The sequence below is a fragment of the Manacus candei genome, unplaced genomic scaffold (genome assembly GCF_025592945.1).
Source record: "Manacus candei isolate 608988 ecotype Guabito, Panama unplaced genomic scaffold, ASM2559294v1 h1tg000018l, whole genome shotgun sequence".
Classification (NCBI taxonomy): domain Eukaryota; kingdom Metazoa; phylum Chordata; class Aves; order Passeriformes; family Pipridae; genus Manacus; species Manacus candei.
Genome location: NW_026138066.1, coordinates 15,376,558 through 15,387,424, shown reverse-complemented (window position 1 = coordinate 15,387,424; position 10,867 = coordinate 15,376,558). Strand labels below are relative to the sequence as shown.

General features: G+C 38.9%; 1 long non-coding RNA gene across 1 annotated transcript; it reads left to right on the top strand.

Annotated features, from left to right (window-relative positions):
* The first annotated feature begins 188 nt into the window (after positions 1 to 188).
* On the top strand, positions 189 to 1,788 carry LOC127469791 (uncharacterized). Its single transcript, XR_007904073.1, has 3 exons — positions 189 to 289; positions 763 to 1,321; positions 1,550 to 1,788. It is a non-coding gene; the product is annotated as an uncharacterized LOC127469791 (long non-coding RNA).
* The last annotated feature ends 9,079 nt before the right edge of the window (positions 1,789 to 10,867 follow it).

Genomic DNA, 10,867 nt, shown 5'->3' with positions numbered 1-10,867 from the left:
ACAACCGGGGTGGGATAACCAGGGTGGAATGAGCGGGATGGGACATCCGGGGTGGGATAACCGGGGCGGGATAAGCGGGATGGGACAATCAGGGTGGAATAACCGGGGCAGGATAAGCGGGATGGGACAACCGGGATGGGGTAATCGGGGTGGGTTAGTAGGGAGGGGGTAACAGGGACAGGACAATCGGCGTGGGATCACCGCCATGACCCGGTGGGGGGGGGAACACGGAGGGAGCCTCGGATGGTCGGGAATGGCTTGAACGCTTGGCTGGTGATTCTCCTCCACGGTATTAAAGCAAATTCGCACAGACACGCCGCATGTTGTTGACTTCTCCTCTTTTTTTTTTTTTTTTTTTTTTTTTTTTCCTTTCCCCAACCCGAAATACCGGGATTTCTGATGCTTTCAGGCTGAAATGCTTTCGTGGGAAATGAGGCCCTCAGCTGGTAGTAGGGCGGCTGGCAGGATGGGTAGCAGATGCTTAAATTAGTGACACTGGAGCTTTAGAGCTTATGGACTCTAGAATTTATTAGCTACATTACCAGAATTTGTTAGCTGTGTTACGTAGCTTGAGTATTTGGGAAGAGGATGCTTAAACTATGTTGGTGTGCAGCTGTAGGCACGTGGGTGATAAAAGGAAGATTAGGGGAAACATGGGCCCTCTCAAAAGGGAAATGGGACACCTGGGATATGGGTTACCTGGGATATGGGTTACCTGGGATATGGAGAAGGCTGAGGTACCCCACGATTTTTTTACCTCAGTCTTCACTAGCAAGTGACACCACCAGAGCTGCAGAAGGCAAGGCAAGGATGAGGAGAATGAAGAACCACCTGCTGTAGGAGAGGATCGGGTTTGAGACTGTCTAAGGAACCTGAAGGTGCACAAGTCCATGGGATTTGATGAGATGCATCCACAGAACCTGGGGGGTCTTGCAGATGAAGTGTCTAAGCTGCTATCCATATATGAGAAGCTAGGGTAGTCTGGTGAAGTTCCCACTGGCTGGAAAGGGGAAAATGTAGCCCCCCTTTTTAAAAAGAGAAAAAAGGAAGTCATGCCTCTGTGCCCAGCAAGATCATGGAGCAGATCTTCCTGGATACTATGCTAAGGGTACATGAAAAGTGAATGGTGACAGCCAGCATGGCTCCGCTAAGGGCAAGTTGTGCCTGACAAGTTTGATGGCTTTCTACAACCAGGTTACAAGGGAAGAGCAGCTGATGTCATCTATCTGGACTTGCACAAAGCATTTGACATTGATTTGACACGCAACATCCATGTCTCTAAATTTGAGAGACATGGATTTGGTGGATAAGGAACTGTCTGGTGAGTTGCAGTCATAGAATTGCAGTCAACTCCAAGTGGAGACCGTACTTACTTGTATCATATAAAAGTTGCTCAAAATGAGGACAGTGAGCTGTTTTTGCTCCAAATTGAAAGCTTTCAATTAATTTTTAATTGTTGTCTTTCTAGAGAAATTATTTAATGACACCTATGCTAAGTTTTTACTACTTTTTGCTTTGCGGTAATTTCCACTTGTGTAATCTTTTGCAGATGGAAGGCTTCAGAGTTGTTAATCAATGCTGTTGTATGCACTGTGACAGATGGAAGTATCTATTTTATAGCACAGTAGAGATGTCAACTGCATTACTATGTATGTGTGTCCACATACATTTCCCTGAACAGTTACAAGGGCACCTTCTCCTTCCTCCCCCCTGGGACCAAGCCCCTGGACCATCTACTGTAAATTTGCTCTGGCAGAACTAAAAAATAAAAAAGGTTTTCAAAACTGTAATGGGATAATAAGTGTTTCTTTCAGAAAGAATGCAGCTGTCCAGGGAGAAGGGGTCCTCACAACTTCTTAAAATTTTAGAATGTATGACAGTATGAAAGAAAGTCTGTGAAACTGGAATATTTATACCAGAGATTAGAGTTGTTTTGAGGAAATGTTATTGTGTGCTGTAAGTAGTTTTTCTTCTTTCCACAGTTTTAATTTGTTTTTTGAAATGTTAAGACTTTGTATGTTTACTTTTTCACAAAAAAAATTCAATTTGGTAATGTTTGAGTGCCAAGAAATGAACACGGTTTATAATCTTTAATGCAGAACTTTGAGAGTCCATTCTACCTGTATTTCTACACCTTCATGTAGTTCTACATTCTTACTTCTTGAAGAGTTGCATAACTAGTAGTGTAGACAGGATGCTCATGGCTGTTGATAGGTTTGAAAGAAACTGTTTTCTGGAATTAAACTAGAATACTTTAAATGCCACTGTTACTGCCAGCCATGGGGAAAAGCCTAATGAGATCAGCAACTGAAAATTTACTCTGATGTTTTACAATTGTCTACAAGTCCACCTTATTTAAAACAAACTAGAAATAATTGTGTCATCGATACACAAATTTTAGCTACCTTAAAAATTAAATGTGCTCGCCAGTGAAAAACACAATCATGGAGGGGAAAAACCACTGTAACCAAGTTCAGATTAGTAAATGTCTGACATTAGTACCTGAGCTTTGTGTGGTACTACTATAACTAAAACACAGTTTCACTATGTGAACAGAGTTTGTCAGTGTTTAGTAGTCAGGTTAAAATTTCACTTAGTGGAATAGATGGGCAAGGGGCAGGGTCTGTGTGCTTCAAACCTCATTCTGAAATAAACAGAGCAGACCTTGCCTTTACTCAGTGCTTTGTGGAGGACTGACTCTGACAGATGCCAGATTGTATATAGTAGGCTCAGGTCCCTGCTTTATGGGCTACAGCAGGACAAACAGTTTGCCTGTCTGTTGTGCCCCTGCCCTGTTGGTAACTTGAATGGAATTAACTTGAGTAGGTTTTCTTCCTGCAGTTTTATCCTTCAGCTGTGAGGGTGATGGGTAGCTGGTGTTTTCAGGAGTTACTGAAGATCTCCAGTGTCAGCTTTTTGTTGCAAGTCAAACTCTGTGCTTTGAGGTGAGAGCCAGATGATTGATTCTTCAAAGTGTAAAACCATTGAATATAGTTTTGTGCTCATTGACACTGTTTAAATTAGTGAATGTGCTTTCATGCTCCAGTAGCTCCCTTTGAGTTTGCCTCCTGCACGCCCTCTCACCCTTTGCCTCTTCATTGCTAGATGCCACAATAAGGTTGAATTCAAGTCCTCCAGATTTTGCTGACCCTAAATGCTGTATAGATACTTTTGGTTTGTGATTTTTTTAAAATATCTGTCTTAAATAATTACTTTTCGTTTTGTGCTTTAAAATCACACCTTTGTAACCATGTTAAATGATTTAACATCAGTTACTACTTGTTCACATTTGAACAAGTTCTGTTTCTGATTACCTGAGCATATCTGTTTTGGAGTATAGGATAAATAAGACCAGACTAAGAAAGGATACTTGATTTTTCTGGTCATTCTTGATCCTTGGCCCAAGTGTTCAAATGGTTGTGATAACCTTGTACAGTCATGGCAAGTACTGGTTGTATGCAGCTGTTTCTTTGGAAAGAGTCAGGGAAGGGTTTGGTTTGCTAGGAATTGGTCAAAAGGAAGCACAGACTAAATTTCTTAAGAATTTATGGGTGTTACTAAAAACCTTGTCTGCAAAGAAGCGACTTCCCTTTTTTTTTACTTTGTATTTGTAAAAATGAATACAATTCTTTTACTAACTTATTAAAAGTGGGTATATGTGTGCATCTGCACCATTTGGTAATCAGGGAAAAAAGGCAGGAAAGAGATCAGCCATAAAACATTACTTTTTCTATTCTCGGGATTTTATTTCCTGCAACCAGAAAGAAACTATCAAATCTGCTCTGTTGTTTTTCTCTGGAGGCAAACATGGCTGTGTACTGATGTAGTTTGTTCCCAAGTGTATGTTTTCAATTTGCTCTAATGCTTCTGTTGTTTAAGAAACAAGGCAGGTATATTAGGTGGATGAACTTTACTTTCCCTTCTCTTCACCTTTTTCCTCCATATGGTTTCTCTCAAGGTAAAGCAACAGAAGGTGGTCTGGGAGCTAAGACAATGTATAGAGTACTTTTTTTAAGGTAGAAGTGACTCAGGTACTTTTTAGTTTTCTTTATGAAACAGAGATTAGGATAGAGATGTCTCATTATCAAGTTGATCAAGGAAAAAGAAATATAAACAAAAAAACCCCACCTAAAAAAAAATAACAAACTCCCCACCCAACTATAGAATAGCTGGATTCTTGAGACTTGTTGCAGTCTACTAGAAGTTCCCCATTCCTCTCATAGCCTGGGTGGTTTTAAACCAGCTGAACAACTATGACTTTGATGACAAAAGAGATGGTGCTGAGTTACCACATTCAGGAAGCTCAGGTTAAGGCCTCTCCCCTTGTGGCTGCTGTGACTGCAGACTATATTGTCTAGGAAATATATGGACCAGGAAATTATTCTCTCTGGCCTAATCCTTGAAAGCAACACTGCACTCAAAACCCAAAGCATTATATCAGACTGAGGGTCCCTTACTAAAGAAGCTCTGAGCCAGCCAACTACATTACTGTGTTCTAAAAGTCACTAAGCTGTTGGACATAATCCAAATCTGGGTTTGCACTGCAACTCGTGCACCTGTACTGCCTGAGCAACCCAATCTCAAACCTCACCAGGGGAAGGGAATCTGTCAAGGCATTGTATTCCATGCTTATTTGATTCCATGTGTGTAAGGAGCTGTAGTGGCTAATAAGAAAAAGGAGGGAAGGTGTGTTGGAGCAGTAAAGCAGTTCTACTTTTAAATGTAGATATTGCAATTCTACCAGCTCTTAAAGTTCATTCTGTCTTTCATGCCATCTTTACAAGAAAATGAGGAAGAAATGATCCCAAATGCTGACTAGGCCATAAGCAGTAGAATCACTTTCTGCTCTCCCATTCATAAGTGCAACTTTTGTATGTTGTACTGTCTGAAGGGTCTTTTTTATATGCAAAAGCAGTACAGCTTCCCTCATGTGTTTCCTGGTCCAGAGACCCTTGTGGTGCTGTTCACTCACAAGTCTTGGGCACCTAAAATTAAAAAAAACCTTTCCTTTAAGTGCTCCAAATCTCATGGTATAATATACTATCTTGCAACTGACTGTAGAGCCCAATTAATGCCAAGACACACTTTTATCAAATATGGCAGATAGCAGGGATGCATCCAGTGAATTCAGAGGACCAAGAAGCAGAATGAGCATCACTCACCTGGTAAGTCATACTATGCACACAGAAGGCTTAAAAGGGACTCATGAAGTTGATTTAAGCTTTGAGAGGCTCTATACTTCCACATTTCAAAAAGTGATTTTGCTGTGCATTCCCACATGAAGGCTGGAAAGCTTTGGTGCAATGTGCCCCCATACATAACCAAGAAGCTCATTAGTGCTTAATCATTCTTTTCCTTTATTGTGAATTTCCTGCAGGGTCCTTCAAAGCAAACCTGTTGTGAACAAACATGTTGATTGCAGGTTGGTTGTCCTTGCCCACTGGCACAGGTTTCTCTGGTAGGTGAGCACACATTGGCTGTAAGAAGTCCTGGGTTGGAGGATCATTTTGCTCATCTGGCTGTGGGTTCTCCTGTGGAGTAACCAGGCACTCCAACACATGGTTGTTAAAGGAGAGGAAGCCTCCTTTGAGATCCAAAGATCTTCATCTTTGGACTCTGAAATGAATCTTTTCCTTGTCTTCTTGTGCAGCTCCTCTTAGGAGTGGTGCTTTGAATAAGGCAGAATATCTAAAACCTCTTCACTGGTATACCTCAGCTGCTTTATTTGAACTCTGTTGGTGCATTTTGAAAATCGATGGTATTGGGCAGTTTGTGAGCTGCATAGTAACACACAGGACAGAAACATCTTCAAGGAGCAGAGCTGAAATGACCTTTTGTTTTAGGGAGATTCTCTGTTGTCACAGCTGCAACCATTTTATAACATAGTAATTTTTCTTTCCAACCCTAAGTAATGATACTCCATTCTTGAGAATATGCTATCCTAGAATAAGAACAGTTAATTACCATTGTAATCTTGAATGACACTGTAAATAAAGCCAATATCAAGTTGATCAAGAAAAAAGAAACAAAAGCAACAAAAAACCCCCACCTAAAAATAACAAAAACTCCCCACCCAACTACAGAATAGCTGGATTCTTGAGACTTGTTTCCATTTCTTCTCATAGGTGGGGTGGTTTTAAACCAGCTGAACTACCATGACGTATTCTGACAACTGTGGTTCTTGAACTGCTGGCCCAGGCCAATGCAGAGCCACCCCACTTCCAGGTTTAAATACATGCACTGGAAATCCAGCCCTCAGTTTTGAGTAGGGCACCTGGCAGAAAGGATATACCTGATGCTTAAATTAGTAACATTGCAGCTTTAGAACTTACAAACTCCAGAATTTGTTAATTTTAAAAGCGGAGCCTTTTAAAAAACCACTATCTTGGCCTGATTTAATAGGAAAGTGGATCCAGCATCTTCATATGTCCTTTCCTTTCCCATGAGCTTCCTCATTCTTCCCAGTTGCATTGTTCAGAATTACATCCCCTCTGCTGGCATGGCTGCAGAGAGAGAAGGCTTGCACCTGTCACCTGTTGCCTGGAGAAACTACCAGTCCAAGAAAAACAACACTTAAAGAGTTGTTTTTCTATCAAATTTCAGAACTGTCTGCTCTTTCTATTGACTGACTTTCTGCTTCAGTTTAACAGAACGACGAGTCTGCTTCCACGTAGTGACAGTATTAAAAGATAATGAAAAAACTTTAGAAATTCCGTCTGCTTGGTACGTTTTGATGTGTCCCTAAAGCACTGTAGTAAAAGGAAGTCTGTAGTAGTTAAAAAAGGAAAAAGGTGTGAACAGCGGGATTGAATATGGAAAATAGTATTGAGTAATTTAGAGAAATTATGTTGGTTTTATAGCAAACCCTTCCAATATTGGACAGTGCTGCTTTGTATATGTTTGGCATAGGTAAGTATTGGCAGACTGTATTTCATAGGGGAATACACATCATAAAATAGGTGTTTAGATTGTCCAGTTGTTCACCTGGCCTGAAGATGTTTTATTAGAGATTTGAGGAGTGCTAAACAGCAATTCCAATACAAATCTATCTTTTAATTTATTACTTTAGGTTAAGGGGAAAGCATTTATCCGTGCATATTGGTCGCAGGTCATTGCCTAGTTGTCCTGGCCACCTTCTCTAATTCATCACACTGATCTTCACATAGCATACAAATATTGACAGGGTGGGTTCAAGGTAGTATTGAAAGCAAAACAAAACATACACAACTATGACTCACAGAAGAGAAGGAAGATATAAAAGCGTTCATTTTATCCCTTTGAAAGCTGTTATCGGTGAAGACAAGTAACAGACCTGTGGTTGAAGAGTGGTAACAGACCTGCAGGTAGGTGAAGTACAGAATTGTTCTGTTGTATCACACTGAGGGTAAACATACTGGAAGAACCACCAGGATTTGGTGGAAAATAATGAAAGAAGAAAAACATGGTGAATCCTGAAGTGATGAGTTATCTGTCAATGGTAAATACTAATGCTTGTGCTAATGGTGTTTTGCAAGAACAGGTGCTGTGAAGTACTTTGTCATTGGACTGGTAAGATGCATAATAATGGGGAAGGCACAAATTAGTTTTGTTTCTTCTGAAGATTTGTTGTTCTGGCAAAAAGAAAGGGGAATGGCAATGCAAGATACCAGATTTTCCTCTATATTTTGTGTGCACTTATGTGAGATGAAGAGTGTTTATTATTTTTAAAACATGAATAAACTCGTGTGACATGTTTATATATAAATTTATATACACACACATATATTCTCTTTATTACAGCACTATACTTCAAATATAAGTTTTTTCATTGGAAGAGGACACCTGGAGTTGAGGACATGGCAACTGGTTTGTATTTCTTTGCTCTGGTTAATCATCTCGATAGAGTCAACTGAAACAGGCACATCTCTTCAGCTTTAGGAAATTATACAAAACCAGGATATAACAACTTTATCTCAAGTTGAGATATTTCTTTGTAGATGGAATGAGCAGCAGGAGTTTAACCACAGCCTAGAGCTTTTCTTTCAGTGTGATTTCTGTGGGGTTTCTTATATTTGTTGTTTGGATGATGGTATTACTTTTTGCCTGTTAACTAGCACAGTGTTCTTTGGCAATATGTGGTGCACTCATTAGATAACACCACAAACTTTTCTCTGTCTCACTTGCATTTTCTGACAGTTAATCTGTATGTGCAGTACATTAAAAAAAAAAATTACGTATTTCTATGTTTTCCTTAAACCAAATACTCTTCCTTCATTCCCCATATTACCAAAAGTGCAGTAATCTGCAGCATCTTTTCTGTTGCAAGAACCTATTTGAATTTGCCTACTAATTATGATCTTATTTGTATCTGTTCAGTCAGTCCTTCAGTCAATCGTTCAGGCATACGCTTAGAAAAGAAAGATTTGTATATGTTTCTAGCTCGTCTTATGGAGGAGTCTCCAGAGTGTCACGCCCCATCTGATGAGGTATGTAACAGGCTATCATTGCTAGGAAATATTTATGCTGGTTATTCTACTGAGAATTATCCTTTAAAATATCTAATGATATCCATCAAGCAAAGCTTTTGTAACATAAACGTCTTGCCACTTTTGTGCTGCAGTGAGACTTATGTGTTAGGTGGTCCATTCCAGTCCTGTGTTTTAAAAAGTTACTGGTACTGACTGATGCTGTTCAGTTTTTCACTGTAATCTGATGAAATTATATAAAGATACTAGATTCCTAAGTATCAATTAATACCAATTTTTTCATTTCCAATCACTATGTGATATCACTGGGGCATACCAAGATGCCCTAATTGTTAATGAACCCTTTAATGAAATGGAAGGAGATTGCCATGGAAAAGTGGCACAAGGTTGTATTTACTTTGCCTGCTTGAAAGATGAGGATACAATGATGTGCAGTTGTGTACATGTAGGGTTATAGCAAAGATTATTTTATATTTACTTGTGATTTAAAATAGTAAATGGTTCTGTGAGCCAGTCCTCCCTCTGTCCTTTGTGTGAGTGCTGAACCAGTTTCAGTTTCTGTTCCCGATAATCCTGGAGATGCACATAGTTTCAGTTATTTAACCAGAGCTGTCACTGTCCATTAGAAATGGCACAAAGCCAGTGAAGATCCCTGGTAAAAGAATATTCATGTGTTCAAATCAATAGCCTAGCTAGGATGGTAGTAGACAGGATGGAGAGTGTGAATGTACTCCTTGGAGCACAGAAACAGTTCCTTGGAGCTGTTATTATCTTATGGATTACAATTCTTCATATGAATGACTCTGAAGCACAGTAGTGTCCTGACTCTTGTGGCTAGAAGATATTTCTATATTGTATTTGCTTTTTTTGTTTCTGTTTCCAAAGCAGGATCTTGCTCTGCTTGGTTTTGGTTTCATCTCATTGCTGTGCAGCCTTTTCTGTATTCTTGTTTGCTCTCCTTTCCTGCTGTATAATGTAACTATGCTTCCTCTGATTTTCTTTCTGTAGTTTTGTATCTATCCATTTTTTTTTTGCCTTCTGTGTGCCTTTCTAGTAAAGTTGCCTGTATTTTTTTCAGTTATTTAGTCTTTCTAATTTTATCTGTACGTGCTACACTATTCCTTTATGCTCATTCTTCATATTGCCTGTACTTCCTTTCTTTTTATCTGATTCTGGTTTCAACAAAGACCTGTTGCTTCAACCAAAAAGGTCTCACTGACTTTTCCTTTACATTAGGACATCTCACACTTGTTTCTCTTCTACTAGGTCAGACTCTCTTAGTCCTAGGATTGTTTTACCAAGAAACTTCCTAATAATTCCTTAAATTTGCTGATGTATGTGTTTCTGAAATAATTAGCATAATTCTGTTCTTACAAAAGAGCATATATATATATGCTTATTATATATATATATAATTAGCATAATTCTGTTCTTTTCTGTGTATCGCATCAACACAATTTTTATTGAAATGGCTTTCAATTTTCAGATTTAAGGTAATTTCTTCTGTGTTAGAATCAAATGCAAAATACCTCTTTTCTCATTCATTACTGTAATGAAAATAGGCTCTGGAATATTTCCAGAGCTGTAGGTGTATCATCAACATATTACTTTTCTAGCTGCTGTCTCCAGTAGTTAGTCTGCCATTATCAAAAGATCCTTGAATGATTGCTTGAAGTATTTAAAAAAACCCTTTTCCTTTTGGTCAGACGGTCAGTAGCAGGTCTCTGTTGAGATCATTGATACTGCTTTATTCACTCTTGCTTTGCTTAATGCTATGATTTCTTTGGGAAATTTATGGAAATACATGTTTGCAGTCTCATTGAGAGGCATCAATGAATCCCAAAGCTGCTGTTTTTTTCTGAAGAAAGGTGGATTAATCTGCAGGTTTTCATTTCACATTTAAATTACTCAGAGGTTCTGGTACCACGTAGTGCCTCTGCCAGCTTTGTAGGGAGGATGCATCTAGTGATAGTATAATTTATTTTTTGCACTGTTGTAGCAACAGTGGACATTAGTGTGCAAAAAATTTAAATAACCTGAACAATTATTTATCAACTTTAATAGCCCTGTCTTTTTTTCCCTACCACACCTAGTGTGGTATTTATAAAGAATGCAACTATATGTATGTGTGTGTGGTGTGAATATAAATGGTTTTGGAGAAATTTGGCTAAAGCCCCCAATTACTCTGAGTGTGTTTTAGAAATCTATATTTTGATCTTTCTGATTGATTGCAGTTCTGCTTCTATGTTTCTCTTAATTGGAGCAGCACTGGATTTTTTGAGAACTAAGGCACAGAAAAAAATCAATTCATACCACATTTGCATTAACTTTTCATAAAGAGAAGTTGTGATCTAAAGATTGTGGGACTAAAGTGCAGTTATATGTAATACAATGTGGCAAAA